An 18,063-nucleotide genomic window follows, 5' to 3' on the forward strand; every position below is an offset into this window, starting at 1 on the left:
GGAATTATTCATGCATTATATACTTATTTATTTGGTTTAATTTGGTGCTGGGACTTGAACTTAGGGCCTTACTGTCATGCTAGGCAAGCACTCCATCACTGAGCTTGTATTCCCAGCCTGATTATTTCCTTCTTACCTGCAGAGCCAGGCAGGCCATGCAAACCCTGCTTCGATTGCCAAATGCCCCTGGGAACAGGTGGCTCTTCCACACTTCCTCTCACTGAGTGCCTTTGTGCTCAGATGAAGTGTTGGGGTCAGCTAGTCAGGGAAGCAGGTACCAAGATCCCTAAGAGGCATGGCCTCTGCTGTTCTGTGCCATGAGCTGAGGTAATGAAAATATTAGGCTGTACCGAATGGGGACAAAGCAACCAAGTTTGGGACAGGGCAGGCGTGCTGCGGTAATAAAAGCACTGAATGTTTGTGGATATCCCAGGCACCTTCTTTCTGTTCCTTCCCCCTCAGTCGCCCTTTTGATAAATGCTCAAGAACAGAATTTCCCATCCCGAGGCATCCTTGTGACTTAATTTGGCCTTCTGAAATGAGTCCCTCAGTGAACTCTTTCAATTACCTCTGATTAAGTCTCCTGCAGCTTCCAGAATGTCAGTTATTCTCCATAACGTCATTGCTGTTGATTTTAAAAAGCCTTATTAAATTTACATTTGTTTAGCAGGCTAGTTGCCCCATTCCTTATGTTGCTGGTTCCCCCCCCCCTCCCCAACCCCCAGTTCATCCCACATGGTCTCTCTGGCTCTCCAGGCTCTCTATCTTTTCTCGCTTTCTCGGTGCCTACTTTCCCATATTTCTCCTCCTGCGTTCCCTCCCCGCTCTCTCTCCAGCCTCAGAGTGCCTCTCTGAGAGCTGTCAGCTAGAGGTACCCACCCTAAACACCATTTTTTTTTTCAAATTAAGTCTTGGGTAGGTCAATTACCCTGCAGTAGAACGTCTTCTGAAGCTCAGCGTTTTCTAACCAATGACTCTGCTGTCCCAGCCAGAAAAGATACGTCTCCTAGCAACGCCTTCAGCAGGCGTCCTTGTCTTTTTCCCTGCCAAGTCCCCAGCCAAGGGTGGTGGACCCTTCTGTAGGGTCACACACCCGTCCCACAGTGTCAACGCAGCAGTTGACAGCAGTACATCCTGATTCTACCAAGGTCCACCTGGGACTTTTAAAAAAAAAGTTTATTATATTTAGTTTGACTGTCCAACAAACAGCATGTGCAGATGTCCAAGACAAACCTTGCACACTTGTTCAAGTACAATGTAGCACTTGGGGTTGTGTATATATGCCTTCACCCATCTGCACACATGTTTGTAGGCTGATAAACAAAGGTCTGGTGACCGGGATCTTAGGCTTAGTGATTTATATTTATCTCAAGTATTTGTTCCCTTTGCTCTTGTTATTTTCTACGTGGCCTGACCAGTCTCCACTCATTTCACCAAGTTTCCCTAAGGCGGTGTCTATGGTCACGAGACTTTCAAAGAATGTGAAATTCTTGGAAGTGACCTTCCATCAAGTCTTTTTGTTTGTTTGTTTGTTTTTGTTTTTCTGTGGTGTTGGAGATGGAACCTAGGCATTGAGCACACACTCTCTCTCTCTCTCTCTCTCTCTCTCTCTCTCTCTCTGTGTGTGTGTGTGTGTTGGTGTTTATATCAGTTCTGTACTTTTTAGGCACAACTTTTGTGGTTGTGTTTCTTTCTCTCTTTTCTGTACTACCATGCCTGGGTGGGAATGGAGTCTTTAAGGAAATTTTGCTGTTTCTATAACTTGTCACTGTCATCTAGATATCTGTCACTAAACTTATGTGACCCCAGGGACAGAAGGCTGGTGGCTAGGCTTGTTCGTAAAACCCTGTTTCTCCTTCTCTTGGTTGCTTGTGCAGATGGCCTGTGGAGGAACACACGAGCATGGTTATGACTCTGGTTTGTGTGGAGGACTCTTCTGTTTTGTATTTTTATTTCTCTCACCAGTAGTACAGACATTGCTGGGAGCAAGCTGAGGCACATGAAGAGAAAATGAGGATTTACTAATAAGATTAAACTAAACTTAAGTGAATTTTTTTTCAATGAAATGAGCAGACACAGGCTGAGATGTTATGGCATTTACAGTCTGTGTGGAGAGGGGCTGAGGAATAAAAATACTCAGAAATACACATGAGTTCGTGCCAAATATGACAAGTTCCATCTGAAAGGAAAAGGTGAAGTGTTGTGGGGCTGGAAAGCAGGGGCCTCCCTAGTTTCCTGGGGAGCTGGGAATGCAAGTGCACTTTATGAAACACAGTTGTGACAGACAGTAGAGAGCCCTAAGTGCCACTCAAGGCTAATGGTTCTCAACTTGTGGGTTGCGACTCTTTTGAGGGTTCCCAAATCAGATAACCTGAATATCAGATCTTCACATTATGATTCATAACAGTAGCAAAAGTACAGTTACAAAGTAGCAATGAAAAGTTTTATAGTTGAGAGGGAGTCACTACAACATGAGGAACTGTATCAAAGGGTTGCAGTGTTAGGAAGGTTGAGAGCCACTGCTCTAAGCGCTATCATGGGTGTATTACTTAGGTAGGCCTTGCTATCGTCTCTCCTTAAGACAAATTACCTAATTTATAGGGCCCAGGTCTTTGATCAAACCCAGGGCCTAACACATGCGAGGCAGGTGTTCTACCATTGAGCTATATCCTTAACCCAAGGCTCTAGTTTGAAATAAAAATGCAGGATCTTTTGTTTAAAAAAAAAAAAAAACTCTAGGAGAGGCAATCACAGTGTTAAAGCAAGTGTGGGGTATGTCTCAGCATAGGCTGCTTGTCCTTAGTGTGAACCTTGGCCCATGTCCCAGTCAGGGTTCCTGTTGCTGTGATGGGACCGTACAACCGAAAGCCACTTGGGTAGGAAAGGGCGTGTTTGGCTTACGTTTCCACATCGTAGTCTATTGTTGAAGGAAGGTCGGGGCAAGAACTCAAACAGGGCAAGAATCTGGAGGCAGAAGCCGAGGCAGAGGCCAAGGAGGGGTGCCCTTTCCTGGCTTGTTCACCATGGCTTGCTCAATCTGCTTTCCTGTAGAAGCCAGGACCACCGTGCCTGGATGATACCCATCAGCAGTGGGCGGGGCGGGGCCCGGGTGGGGCGGGGCCCGGGCCCTCCCCCATCAGTCACTAATTAAGAAAATGCCCTATCTTATGGAGGCACAATTTTAACTGAGACTCCCCTTCTCTCATGACATGAGTTTGCCTTGACATAAAACGAGCCAGCAAAGCCCACATGAACATGACTCCGTCTCCGCTTCCTTGGGCCTCACCTTGGGGCAGCAGGGAGACACAAAGCTAGCACCAGGCCTGCCTCCCAGCTAAATCAGTGAGTGGCTACAGAGAGGGGATGCATTGGTGCAATTAAACCTAACGCTCTCTTAGGTTGATTTTTATTCTGAACTTTTATTAGACCACAGGTTGGGAGCTGTTCTTTGAGATTTTCTTATCCAATGCACCCAAATTGAACATTTGAATTGTTCTGACTTTTTTTTTTTTCTTTTCTATTCTAAATCTTGTTGCCTGGATTTAGTAGGTAGATAACAGACTCAGCTTCTCTGCCTTCTATTTCCCACTCCTTAGATAACTTCCTAGTATCGATAATGCCTTTACCTATGTTTACTTTTTGGTGTGTCCCAGTGCATATAACGTTCCCAGCACTGGTACAGCAGTGCACAGCAGACCAGACAGGCAAATGAATACTTGCCGTTTTATTGCTTTACAGACTAGAAAGCTGTTTGTCCAGACTGTGGTGTAAGTTAACAGTAGAGCCTGGGAAGTGTGTTTTGCAAAGCAGTAGGATGAGGTCTGGGTGAGGCAGAGCCCTGGGCCAAGGGATCCTGGGCTCTCTGTGGCTTCTTGCTTCCTTGGTCAGAGAGTGAGCTCCCAGGCAGCTAGGAATCTTCAATTAATAAAACACAAACAACATAATTGAGGACAGCAGGTGCTCAGTATGTGACTGGTCCCTGATCTCTATGAACCTTTTCAGCTGGGGCTCCTCTGGCCCGTGCAGGCAGAGTCCTTTCTTTATCCCACTACTCAGCCTGCTAACTGGGGACTTGATTGAGCTGAAGATTCTTGCCAAAGGCAGCTGAGAAGAATTAGTTGTGCTCCACTTGAAGGGCTGACCAGCCTCCTGTGTTGGATAGTTTTACAACAATGTGACACAGGCGAAGGTCATCTGAGAGAAGGGAACCTCGATCAAGAGAATACCTCCATAAAATGGGGCTGTAGGCAAGGCTGCGGGGGCATTTTCTTAATAAGTGATTGATGGAGCAGGTCCTAGTCCATTATGGGTGGAGTCATCCTGGCCTGATGGTCCTGGGTTCTATAAGAAAGCAGGCTGAGAGCTGGGCCATTGTGGTGCATGCCTTTAATCCCAGCACTCTGGAGCCAGAGGCAGGCGGGGCGATGTGAGTTCGAGGCCAGCCTGGTCTACAAAGCGAGTCCAGGACAGCCAAGGTTACACAGAGAAACCTTGTCTCAAACAAAACAAAACAAGGAAACAAACAAAACAAGAAAGCAGGCTGCGCAAGCCATGGAGAGCAATCCAGTAAGCAGCATCCCTCCATGACCCCTGAACCAGCTCCTGCCTCCAGGTTCCTGCCCTGCTTGAGTTCCTGTCCTGACCTCTTTGATGATGGACAGTGCTGTGGAAGTGTAAGCTAAATAAATCCCTATCCTCCCCAAGTTGCTTTGGCCATGGTGTTTTGTTGCAGCAATAGAAACCCTGACTAGCTGGTCCTAGAGGAGGCAAGTTCCAGACTAAATCTTGCTGGCTTCTCCCTGTCCCCTTTCTGCTATTCTGTAGTGACCTGGAGAAGGTTCTGAAACAGAAAACATAAAGTCAAACTGCATAGTCCAAGCTTGGTTAACACTCTAGCTCATTTATGATGGTCTGGTTTATTTGTCCCTCCCTCACATGTAAGCTGAAGGGCAGGGTCCTTTTAGTCACCTCAGGGCTCAATTTATTCATGCCCATGGAGACTTGAATATAGGTTGCATGAATAAAATCTCAGTGCCAGGAGAGCAGAGTAGCCTATAACCTACCATTGTAGAGGCTGAGTCAGGAGGATGGCCTATGGTGTGTGTGGGGTGGGGGTGGGGGTGGGGGGCAGGTGTATCCTGTAATCCCAGCACTCAGAAAGTGGAGGTACAGGGTCATCCTTGGCTACACAATAAGTTTGAGGCCACCATAGAACATAGGAACGTCTGTCTCAAAAAAAAAAAAAAAAAAGCCTAAAGCCTAAAACAAAAGAAACTATTAATAGGGTCTCTCTCACAAGGCTGTGAAAAATCAAATGAGAAAACAGGAAGCATTAGACACCTGTTTGGTAGAGTGTAACCAGAGTGAGTGCCATGAGCAAGCTTTGATCCCAAAGTCTTACATATGTTAACCTTGTTATTCTACAGAGCGACAAAAGGGCACAGGGGTAAATAATTTATAGATAGCTAGGATACACTAGCTGTTGTTTTACGCTTACTGTTCCTTTCAAGCTCCCTGTGGGCAAACTGAGAGACCACAGGACTAGCATCCGGTGGCACTCGGGGCCAGCCCAGGGCAGAAAGAGTTAGCGGGGGCGCGCGCGCGCGCTGCCCGCAGGGATCCGCGGGCGCGCGCCCCGCTCTCCGGGACGCAGGCTTGGCAGCGGGCTCTTCCTCGCCTCCCCATTGGCGCACACGCCCCTTCCTGTCACGGCCGGCTAGGCCCCGCCCCCTGGGCGCTGCCGGAGTGGACGGTTCCAGGCCATGCTAATGAGGGGCTGGACGCCGCCGCCCATTGGCCGGCCGCGGAGTGTCGGTGAAGTCAGCTCGGAGTAGCAGAAAAACAGAGCGGGGCTGACTGCAGCGTGGAGCGCGAGCCGGGGCTGGACGCGCGCAGCCCTTGCCGGGGGACCCGTGAGGTAAGCGGGCGGCGGCTGCGCTCTCCGGCGGCGGCTCCCGGACGGGCGCTGCCGGCCCCCGGAGCGGCGCCTTTGTTCCGCGCGCGGAGGAGGTGCTTTTAAAGGGCCAGCTGTTGGAGGGACCTAGGGTTCCCTCACCCCACCACCCCCGCTCCCCTAGAGCATCCCCGGGTGGCCGCAGGGGACCCCTGCGGAGCCATGCCTCCAGGCTGCTCCGGGTGTCCCTCACATCCCTTCAAGGAAAGTTGCTAGGACGCGGGGAGCTTGGGGGATTCCAGGTTTCTTTACGGCTTTTCGGTTTTCGGATCATGGCCTCTGCTAGCAGGGAATGTCCGCCCGCCTCAGGCTGGCCGCAGTGTGGGTGGATGGAGACGGGAGAGACCGGGTGGGTTTGTGCTGGAAAGTGAAAAAACTATTGAGGGTCTCCTTTGCAGCGGCTAGAGAGGAAGGAGGGAACGATCGCCCGGATGAAGGCATTTCAGGTGTGTTCATTCATCAACACCCCGGCCCCAATCCCCAGAGCCGAATGGTGGCGGCAGTAGGGGTGCAAGGACTATGCTGTTGGCCCAGACCCATCTGCACCCGCGCATGGTGATGGGTGTGTGTCCGTCCGGGGATACCTTGCCTCCGCTCACCGTCCAGGCCCTTTCATCCTTCCTATGGATGACAGCATCTTGCAAAGCAGCCCATCACTAAAGGGACGGAAAGCTACTCCTTTCTCCTATTTCCCGGGCCGTCCCTCCCTGCTTTCCAGCGTGGTTTCCCTGATAAGCGGTAGTGACATTCAAGATAGAAAGGAAATAAGACATAAAATCATTATGCTCCTTTGAAGGGAGGTGTGCTGTCGAATTTTGTACCCTGGAACCTCTGCTTGTCATACTACGGCTTTGAAATTCATCAGTGCATGCTTTTTTTTTTTTTCCCCCGGGCAGACAGAATTTAATATGCATTGCTACATAAAAGCAGAAGGGATCCCTCTGACCCGGCTCATTTCATCTGGTCCGAGGGTTTTCCCAGTATGTTCTGGATGAGCCTTCGGATTTTTGTTTGAATCGCTGAGCTCTGGGATGCCTCTGTTGTCACAGGGCCGACCTACTGAAATTGCTCAAATTGATTTCCCTGTCAGTAGGCGGGAGGTTCATCTAGAGACACCATAGAACCTGCCTGGCATGTTAGGCCTCTTGACTTCGTCTCACCGCCCACCCTCCAACTCCCCCCCTCCTCCCACCTCCCCACACTGGTTTGTTCTTTTTCTTCCTAGGTGAAGGCCAGGGATGGCTTGTTTGACCATATGTTTTTGTTTTTTTGTTTTTAATTTTTGAATAGATTTGAGTGTTTTTGGTCGGAAAGATAGCGTGGTGGTGATTCAAGGGTGGATGAAAAGTGTGTGTGTGTGTGTGTGTGTGTGTGTGTGTGTGATGACAGCAGTGTCAATGACAGAAAACAGACATTTGGACATTTTATAGCTTCAGCCTTTAGTGAGTGGGATGTCTACAGAGTGAGGTGTGTAAGTGTTGGCCGTGAGGGGGAGGGGTGGAGGAGGAAGATAGTGCCAACAGTTTTCTGCCCCACCCTCCTGCTTGCTGCCTTAAATAACTCCATGCCAGCCCAGCTCAGAGGTCTCCCTTTTGAGCCTGAGGGGCACCTTTGAAGAAGGTTAGGGAAGGGTTCGTTTTTTGAGGCGTCAAAGATGGTATATTTCTCAGCTTGAGGACCTGTGGGAACTGTCTGGTGACTTCCCTGTAGGCAGGCAGTACCTGAAGGAGGTGCTGTTTCCCCCTGTGGGGTGAAGGATCACCACCTTCTTCTGTGGAACACCTGCCTTTTGTTGCTTCTGTCTTCCTCTTCATCCCCCCCACCCCCCCTATAATGGTTGAGTTTCTGTAAACTTTGTGAAGAGATTGGGAATTTTGGGATGGGGATGAAATTATAGCAAAAGAAGAAAAGAAGATTGCTTCTTCCTGGCAGAACAAAGACCCATTCAGCTCTTCTTTTTCATCTCCTAAATAGAGTTGAGTGCAGATAGCAGGTGTGGAAGGACAGGGCCCAGGGAAGAGAGCTTTGTCTGTGTGGCCCTGGTAGCATCCTGGTCGCCTCAGCTTCGCTCTCTGGACCCTTCTCTGGGTATGGAAACAGAGAGCACCCACTGGCAATTTAGGATTTAACCAGCCTGTCTTTGAAGGGGGAATGGATGATCTTAAAAAAAAAAACATGGTGAAAGAGCTTGGGCTGGAGGCAGAACAGCTGGCTTGCTTCTGTTCTGGTCAGCAGCCTCAGGGCCATGAGCTTGTGGCCTACCCTATCTTGTTGGTAAAGAGGGAAGGCTTAAAGCAGTAGCTTTCTAGGGTTCCCACTAGTGCTTCTTAATTTAAATTCACAAGCACATTGTGTGATGGCGATTTCAGATTCTTTCCTGTTTGCTAGTCGGATATTAAATTCTCAGTATTTAGCCATAGTACTGAAAAAGCGCTTTAGAACTTGGGCTTCTGTTGGACTCAGACCACCTTTCCCTTGCCTGGTGCGATTCATGTGGTTTTAGAGTATGTAAATTATTCAGAGCTAGAATGATCCAGAGTGAGAGACACCAGCCCTCCCAGTGAGGGGGTGTGTGCGGGAGGTGAGGATGGGATGACAGATTGCTGGGGAAAGGGCGTTTCTATAATTCATTCTCTCCCAGTCTGTGTTTTATTTATGATTGCACAGGTGAACATTTAAATGTTGGGACCATGGGGAGGGGACCTCTATGATGGATCCGTTCCGTAGCCTTCACTAGGGAGTAAGTGGTCATTTGTCTGAGGTCACACAACTAGCATGATGCAGAAGGGGATCAGAATCTGGGTCTTCTGCTCCCCAGTGAAGCCTCCCTTCTGTGAGAGGAGCTTAAGATGGAAAGGAGAAAAGTAAGAGGAAACAAGAGATGAAGGCGAGGCTGGAGACTCCATCTGTGGCTTCAGCCTTTGGAGCCAAGAGTAGAGCATTCTGGTATCCTTGAAATGAAGAGTGAGGTAAGAGACAGAGCCCCCGTGCTTAGATGTGTGTGTGTGTTGTGAGTGTGTGTGTGAGTGTATACATGTGTGTCTCTATATGTTGTGAGAGTGTGTGTGTACACGTTTCTTTGTACGTGTGTGGTTTTGTATGTGCATGTGTGAGTTGTGAGAGTATGAACGCATGTGTGTCTGTATATGTGTATGTTTTTGTGTGTGTGAGCTGTGAGAGTATGTGTATAAGTGTGTGTATACATGTGTGTCTCAGTGTGTGTTGTGAGAATGTGTATGAGTGTGTGCATGTGTGAGTTGTGGGAGTGTGTGTGTACATTTATATCTCTGTGTATGTGTGTATGTTTCTCTCTCTCTCTCTCTCTCTCTTTCTCTCTCTCTCTCTCTCTGTGTGTGTGTGTGTGTGTGTGTAAGTGTGCGTAACTGGGGAGCTGGTGAGTGCACTGGTCCTGCCTCAGATTCTCCCAGCTGACTCTCTGACTGTAGAAAGAGGTTGAAGCTGCTTGGCTCAGAGTCAAGCAAGACCTTTAGCTGGAGCAGGCAGCCCTTGGACACTCGGGGAGTCAGGTGTGCTGGGGGGTGATGCGATGCTGGTGAGAACTGAAATTGGGCCCCGTTCTGCTGAAATTCCAGTTTCTTCTTGATATATATGCTTTTAAATTATTTATTTATTTTTCAGTACAAAACTAAAGTTTCCCCATGGAATGGATCTCTTTTCACTGCAGTTAGCCTTCCCTCCTCTTAACTTCCATCATAACATTTTATGAGAGGACATTTCATGTATTGCCTTTTCAGAGGAGAGACCCGGAGCCCGAGCTCCTGAATTGCAGTTCGTCTTGGGGAGGTCGGGAGGGAGGCTCTGGTGGCCTGCACTGTGCTAAGCCTCACCGCGTTTCAGTGAGCAGTGGCTAGCCAGAGCAGTGACCGTCCACAGGCAAGGATAAAAGGTGATTCTCCTTTGAAGTCTGTGGCCCAAGGCAGCAGCTATGAGGAGCATGCCTTCCCCTGGCCAGCTCATAGGACAAGGAAGTTGGTAGAAGGCTTCTCCAGCCTGCTTCAGGCACATTGCGCCATCTTGTTGCTTTTGAGGCATTGCTTTTATTTTCTTCTGCGTCTCTTCCTCTGGCTACTTCTTTTTTCTCCCTTCCTGTTGTGTCTTTCTCCCTGCTCTCTTCCTTCATCCTGTTAGTAATACATCTTTGCAGTGTGTTTTAATGTATTATTGTCTCATTAGTTCTCTGTTCTTAATTTAAAAGTAGTTTAGTCTTTTCAAATACATATGTATTTTACACACACACACACACACACACACACACACACACACACACAAAAGCAAACCTAATTAAACAGCTTTTTATTTCTGTGTGGCCTTCCATTGATTTTCTTCTCCCCCTCCTGTCTGTGGTCAGTAGTGGCTCTTTCTAGAAAAAAAAAAACTTTTTTCCCAAGGTCTCTGTCATGTGGTTATTGTTTTAAAAACAAAACCAGCTATAACAGGAGAAAAAAATTTCCACCCTTATATTGTGAACCATCAGGGACACTGTGTCCCAAGAGATGCGTCCTGTTTCTTTGACTTCCTTCGATGGAAGAAGTATCATCAGTGTGTTTTATAAGGCGGTGTATGCTGTGCAGAGGTTGCTGGTGCATGCGGGGCTCTTGTCAGTGAGTCTGGTAATGCTTAGTGGTGGGAACCTGGCAGGCTCCTGCCAAGGGAGTCTATCCAGGGAGAATATAGCCTGAAGGTTTTGTGTTTTGAAGGCTACACCAACCCAAGTAGCCAAAGCAGGACACAGAACCCTTTAGGAGAGAATGAGATATTTACCCCTTTCCCCACAAATGCTGGCTTGAATTCAGGCGTAATCCCGCCCACCTTGGGCAGAGCCACACACCAACAGCTTGCTGGTGTGATGTTCTAGGTGTTGTGATGAAGGTGTGTTGGTGAGGTTCATAATGTCCTTTGGCTCCAGATTTATTACAGAGGTGGGATCTCTTAGACATTTTAATTTTGTGTGTGTGTGTCTGTGTGTGTGTATATATATATGTGCATGTCTCTGATGTCTCTGGATGCCCCTGGAAGCCAGGAGAGGGTGTCACATCTCCGGGAGCTGGAGTTCGAGGCATTTGTGAGTCATCTAACATGAGTGCTGGGAGTTGAACTCAGCAAAGAGTGGGAAGCGCTCCTTGTTGCCGAGCCCGCTCTCCAACTGCAAGATTGGGTGTTGGTGCTCAGTGGTCAGTGAGTTCAGGGTCTACAGGGGCCCTCAAAAGCAAGAAGGTACCTCCAAGTCGCCAGTTCTTATGCTAAAGATCTACCTGGATTTTGTGTTCAACTTCTATAATATCTGTGCTGGTTTGAGTGTAAACGTATCTACGTTGCTTTGCTGTTGAATACAATTGATGGTCCAGGAAAATGCTGTGTTTATCTTGGGCTCTCTCCAAGTATTCACAGCAGTCTGTAACCCGGCTGGAGGAGCCAGGAGCAGGGAAGACGTCAGACCTGTTGGTGTTGAGAACTACCCTCTAGCCTAACTGGGTGGCTCTTCTCACGCTAAGGTTTCTTCCTTCACGTGTGGCCTTTGCCTCTTTTTGTGGTGCCTCCAACTTTCAGACCCCCTCACATCTGAGAGACGTACTTATTCCTCTGTTCAGCTCTGTTATTCTTGCTGGTTTCCTGGTCTTCTTCCGCCATCTTGTGAAATCTGGAAAAAGAGATAAATCTTTACCTAAGTGTTACTCACACATACTCTCTCCGTCTGTCTTTCTGTCTTCCCTCGCTGTCTCTCTTTCACACCACCCCCCCCCCCCACTGAAATAATACTACAAGGATAATGTGAAGCCGTATGAAGGAGGCAGAGTCATCCTGGTAACCCGTTCCCTAGAGTCAGGAACAAAGCCCATACATTTGAGTGATGTTCAGCAATCCAGGCTAATGCTAGCGTCTTCTAGGACTCCGAGAAGGGATTCACAGGGCTAAAGTCATGGGGTTGGTAGGACCGTGCTTACTGTGAGAAGAACCTGATTGCTCACTGATGCAGTTTTCAGAGGCTGCCCGCATTTTCTACTCAGGGCATCTTCTGTCTTCAAAGCTAGTGTCTTAGAGCTTCTGTTGCTGCAATGAAACACCATGACCAAAAGCAAGAGGTGGGGGCGGGGGGGGGGGGAGGAAAGGGTTTCTTTGGCCCACACTTACACATCATAGTTCGTCACTGAGTGAGGACGGGACAGGAACGCAACGAGGCAGGAATCTGGAGGCAGGAGCTGATGGAGAGCAGAGGCAGGGGAGAGGTTGTTGCTTTATGGCTTGCTCCTCATGGCTTGCACAGCCTGGTTTCTTATAGAACCCAGGACCACCAGTTTGGGGATGGCGACACCCACAATAGACTGGGCCCTCCCTCATCAATCACTAATGAAGAAAATGCCCTACAGGCTTGACACAGATTGCTTTTTTTTTTTTTTAAAGATAGAGTTTCTCTGTGTAGCTTTGGCTGTCATGGACTTGCTTTGTAGACCAGGCTGGCCTCGAACTCACAGTGATCTACCTGCTTCTGCCTCCTGAGTGCTGGGATTAAAGGCGTGCGCCGCCGCCACCCTGTGCCACAGATTGATTTTTATGGAGGGATTCTCTTTCTTTCTTTCTTTCTTTTTTTCTTTCTTAAGACAGGGTTTCTCAGCGTAGCCTTGGCTGTCCTAGATTTGCATTTTAGACCAGGCTGGCCTCAAACTCACAGCAATCCTGCCTCTGCCTCCCTGATGCTGGGATTAAAGGCATACGCCACCATGCCTGGCTTCGAGGGATTTTCTTAATTGAGGTTCCTGCCTCTCAGGTGACTTTAGCCTGTGTCAAGTTGTCATAAAACGAGCTAGCGCAGCCGGTGCCAGTGCTGGCTGGCTGACTGAGCCATTCTGCCAACCGCTCTGCTCATTACTCTCTCATCACTACCTGGATCCCTCTTCCACCTTTAAGAAGCTTGGTAATTACAGTGTGGTCGGTCGCCTGGATAATCTAGGACAGTCTCCCATCTAATGTCAGTTAATTGGTAACTTTTAAAAAATAGAAATGTATTCCGCCACCCCCCCGCCACCCCCCCTCACCACCCCCCCTCCCGTGTGTTTGTGTGTATGCCCATATGTGTAGGGGTGCCTGCAGAAGCCAGAAGAGGGGGTTGGATCCCCTGGAGCTAGAGTTATATAGGCAGTCCTAAGCTTCCTATGTGGGTGCTGGGGGCGCTGGTCTTCGGTTACTTTGAAAGAGCAGCAGCGAGTGCACTTACCTGCAGAGTCATCCCTTCAGGCCCTGATTAGTAATCTTGATTCCACTTGCAACCTCAGTTCCCCTTTGCCACATAGCTACACATGTTCCTACTATTGGAGACTGGGATCTAGACACCTTTGAGGGGCCATTATTTTCCATTACAGTGACTTTCCACCCTGTATTAGTTCTTCTGATACTACTGTCATACTTACAAATAACTCCAACTTCAGCCTTTTCCATCCTTTTTCAGTATGGCCACAGCATAGTTCTTGGTTACATTGATAATACTTACATTGGTTTGACTGAGCCTTATGATGCACTTAATGGTACTTTCTTATGTAATTTACTCACTTAGTCGCCTTACTTCTTCAACTTAGGTTTTTTTTTTTCCTCCCCAAAGTCTGACACAGCATTTTAAAACACCTGGGTGTCCTAATGTGTTTGTTTTTATTTTGTCACGTGCCCCCCACGAGCATTCCTTTCCAGAGCCATCCACCCTTTTCCACTGTTCTTCATTGTTGGCCTGTAGGCTTGTAGCATGACTCCTGCTTGGTGTCAATCCATGGGTTGCTACCTCTGTTTTGATCTTTTGGCTTATCCCTCCAGAAGTTTCTGGGAGAGGGCCTATGGGAGCTGATCATTTCAAACTTGCATATACTGCGGTCTCATCCTTTACCAGCATTTGATTGGTGGTTTGGCTTATCTGGAATTTTTGGTTGAAAGGACATTATAGTTGTTGTTGTTGTTGTTGTTGTTGTTATTATTATTATTATTATTATTATTATTATTATTATTATTATTATTATTTGGGCAGGGTCTCTATATCTCTGGCTGACCTGGAACTCATTATGCTGACCTAGCTGGCCTTAAACTCACAGGGATCTGTCTACCTCTGCCCACCCTTCCCCATGTGCTGGGATTAAAGATGTGACACCACATCCCAACCCCTCCATTATAGTCTTAAAGGCACTGTCACACTGTCCTTCAGATGCCAATATTGAGGCTGAAAATTAATATGCCATTCCTATTTTTGATAATTTATGGGGAACTTGTTAATGTGTAGATGTTCTCTCATTTTTCTATATTTAACTTTACTAGTTTTAAAAATTATTGGTGTGGCCAGGTATAAAAGCACATGCTTGTAATCTCAGCACTTGAGGGTGGAGGTCTAGGGGTCAGGGCGAGCTCCAGGCACTCTGGAGCTAGAGGAAGCCAGTCTCTGATACCCACAAGAACACACTTTAGCATGCTTTTTTGGTAAAGGCTTACTTTCTTCAAAACCCGGACATTTCCTATGTGTGAGTAGTCAGCTTCCTTTTCTCCATTTTGCTGTCTTTTGTCTTCAGGAGTCCTCTTAGTTAGATTTCCTGGATTGAGTTCATAATTTTAAAAGTTGTAATTTCTTATTTTCTTTTTTTTAAATTACTTTCATATTTTTACCTCCAACCTTTTCCAGTTTTTAAATGTCTGTATTCATGTTTTTATGTTAGGTATAAGTACATGTTTTACTTCCTAAGAATGCCTAGTTCCTGCAGTATTTCCCTCCTATCCCTCCCTTCCTCTCCCTCCCTGGCTCCCTCCTGTCCCTCCTTCTCTCCCCCTCCCTCTCCCATCCCTCCCTCCATGTCCTAGGCTGGACTTGAACTCCAGATCCTGTCTCTTTGCTGGTATTACAGATGTTCTTCACAATGTCTGGCTTCTTTATTTTTACTTTTGATTACTTTTGGAAAATTTATGCTTATCTTTGCATTGTCTTTGTTTCTTCCAAGTCCCCCTTTCCGCTTATTTTGGTTGCAGTGTTTTCCACGAGAGCCATCTTTCTGTGTTTGCTGATCCTTGCTTATTCATTTGTGTTTTAAGGGTGGGCATGTAAGTGCTGATGGGGTGTCTGTGGGACATGGGAGGGACCTGCTGATTTCCTCGGAGGGTCATCCAGCAGAGAACCTTTTTATTTATTTCCCCATGGAGAAACCTAGGTATCAGTAGATATTTCTGGGGCTTTCCTACAAGGTTATTATAGAGAGGATTCAGCTGTGTGTGTGTGTGTGTGTGTGTGTGTGTGTGTCCATCTATCATTGTCTGTATGCCTGTTTTATATCTCTCTGTGTGTGTATCTGTGTGTCTGTTTGTATGTCTGTGTATGTGTGTGTATGTGTGTATGTCTGTGTGTATGTGTGTGTCTTTGTATCTGTGTGTCTGTGTGTGTGTCTCTGCATATGTGTATGTATGTGTGTCTGTACCTGCATGTGTGTGTGCATGTGTGTATGTGTGTGTGTGTCTGTGTATCTTGTATGTCTGTGTGTTTATATGTGTATCTATGTCTGTGTGGTGTGTCTGTGTCTCTGTCTGTATGTGTCTGTATCTGTCTGTGTAGTGTCTGTGTGTATGCCTGTGTGTATACGTGTCTGTGTGTTTGTATGTGTATCTATGTCTGTGTGGTGTGTCTGTGTCTCTGTCTGTATGTGTCTGTATCTGTCTGTGTAGTGTCTGTGTGTATGCCTGTGTGTATATGTGTTTGTGTGTGTCTGTGTATCTGTATGTCTGTGTGTGTGTGTGTGTGTGTGTAGGGGGCGAGTGGGTTATTGTTACCTTTGTCTGCTCTGGAGGCTTTCACTCAATCCCGCTGTTATAAGCACTGCCTCCCTTTGCTGAGCCCGAGTCTTCTGTTGACAATACCAGTTGAGAAACTTAAAGAAAGGAACCTGAGTCAGAGTGCTCCTTGTCCAGTCTTTCAGGAAGTAAGCTCTCTTTTCCCCTCCCATTGCACCCCCTCACCTGCTTCTCCCCTCCAAAATCACTGTTGCCTCTAAGTTCCTGAGCATACCTCAGCTTCTGTGCCGGCCACTACCTTAGTGGTTCCTTTCCTGCCTGGTACGTAGCAGAGCAGACAAAGCAGGACCCCAAGTCAGCTGCCACAGGGTGATCAGCTGGGTCTCCCTGGGCTCTCTAGGCATATCTTGCTGGAGGGGGGCAGGGGGAGCTGTTACATTCTTTCTATTAAGAAACAAGTTTCTTTTTAGTTCTTTAGTGGGATTTGAGAAGACAGAGGAGAAACTGGCAGCGTTCTGATTTTATTAGAACGTATTTCATGTCTTTAGCCATGCTCTTCGGCTTATGCTTCCCAATACTGAGTCTAAGCCCATGAGATACCCACCCTGCACACACCTCTGTGGTTCTGTGACTCGAACCCCAGGCTTTGGGAATGTTAGCAAGTGCTCTACCGATCTGGTGTAACCTCAGGCCTGAAGTAATTGAATATATTTTTCTAAGGCAGTAGGCATACAGTCATTAGACTTCCAGACAGACCCAGTGATGCCGTTTTACAAAAATAAATCATGGTTTATTTTGAAAGAGACAGAATCAGGCAGCAGATCCTGTCTGTACTCTCACTATGTAGAAAGAGAAAAGCCATAAAACATCATCATGGGCCACTGGGATCATGAACGGTGATGCTCAGAAGCTGTATTTTGCCCCATAGGTAACCACATGGGTTATCTTGAGAAGTCTGTTAGCTTATCTGGGTCTCAGTTTACTCAGCCTACTTGGTCTGGTGTTGGCTTAGTTCTCTGTATTGTGGAGCTGCTGTGTTCAAAGCTTGTGTACTCATACTTTTATGCCAAGTTGCCACAAGCTAAAGTCATCTGAGAGGAGCGAACCTCAATTAAGAAAATGCCTTCATAAGGTCAGGCTGTAAGCAAGCCTCTCGGGCATTTTCTTAGTTAGTGGCTGGAGTGGGGGAAGGCCCACCCCATTGTGGGTGGTGTCATTCCATGGACTGGTGGACTTGGGTTCTATAGGAAAGCAAGCCAGCAAGCAGCACTCCACTATGGCCTCTGCATCAGCTCCTGCCTCCAGGTTCCTGCCCTGTTTGAGTTCCTGTCCTGACTTCCTTTGTTGGTGGAGTGTGAGCCGAATGAATCCTTTCCACCCCACCTTGCTTTGTGGTCATGGTGTTTCATTGCACCAATAGAATCTTAAACTAAGGTAATGTAGTATTAGGATCCTTCCAGAACTCACTGCTCAGGTAGTCTTGTAGAGTTTTGCATGTCTGTTGTGGTATTACATCGGCTCTATGTCTTTCTCTAAAAGCTCAGTGTCTTCTTATATACTTTCTTTCTTTCTTTCTAGGCTGTGACCGCCTTATAGGAATGCATTATAGTCATCTTTCCGTCTTCGGTGTCTACCATAGTCTTCAGCACATAGGTTTACAGTAAATGTTGGTTTTTTCTTTTACACCAAGAAGTACTTGAAAGAACATGATACTACAATTTACAGTTTTCTCAGAGAAAGGTTTACATATTGGGGTCCTGCTGCACATTTCCTGGCCTCTCACTCACGCTGGTGAGAAGTTCAGAAGTTCAGATACTGACGTCAGTGGAGATAACGGTTCAAGATGGCAATCCTAACCCTAGAGACCTGTTTCCCCCCAGCCGGGCAGTAGTCATGAACTTGTTCAATAAGCCTCCCATTGTTAGAACGTAAGATGGATTTCACCTTAACTATGACAATGAATTACATATAGATTACATATAGGTAGGTGTTTAGAAACACTTAAGGGCTTTTTCATAGCTGACTTCGGCTTTCCTAAGCCTATGAGCTATGTGCCAGGACTACTAAGTGGAAGTTTCCGGGACACACTGGCTCTACCGAAGACCTTTCATTGTGTGGGTGGCTCCCTGACAGATTGCATGGGGAGGCCTGGGGCACCTTTTCAGGCAAGGCTCTCCTCCCACTGACAGGAACGCTGGAGAATCAATACCTGTAAGGGAGATGAAATCCTGTTGAAACATCTGGAAAGAGCTTTGCTTTTGATTTGCTCAGTGGATAGTTTTGAGCACCAGGAACTGTACTGGGTTCTAGGAATATAGTCATGAAAGGGAAATGGCACCTGCTCCCCT

At 47.3% G+C, this 18,063-nt stretch overlaps 1 protein-coding gene across 14 annotated transcripts in view; it reads left to right on the plus strand.

Moving 5' to 3' along the window:
• Positions 1 to 5,765: 5,765 nt before the first annotated feature.
• The window catches only part of SORBS1 (sorbin and SH3 domain containing 1), a 230,501-nt gene continuing 218,203 nt past the window's right edge, over positions 5,766 to 18,063 (plus strand). For 5 of the 14 annotated variants that reach the window (XM_084749813.1, XM_084749814.1, XM_084749807.1 and 2 more), the window contains exon 1: positions 5,766 to 5,917. The gene's annotated coding sequence lies outside the window, so the exon portion shown is untranslated. Of the gene's footprint in view, positions 5,918 to 6,092; positions 6,400 to 18,063 lie in introns of those variants that run through there. The other 9 variants (XM_084749816.1, XM_084749802.1, XM_084749803.1 and 6 more) reach the window with 3 other exon arrangements.

The sequence above is a fragment of the Acomys minous genome (assembly GCF_964271855.1).
Source record: "Acomys minous genome assembly, chromosome: 2".
Lineage (NCBI taxonomy): Eukaryota > Metazoa > Chordata > Mammalia > Rodentia > Muridae > Acomys > Acomys minous.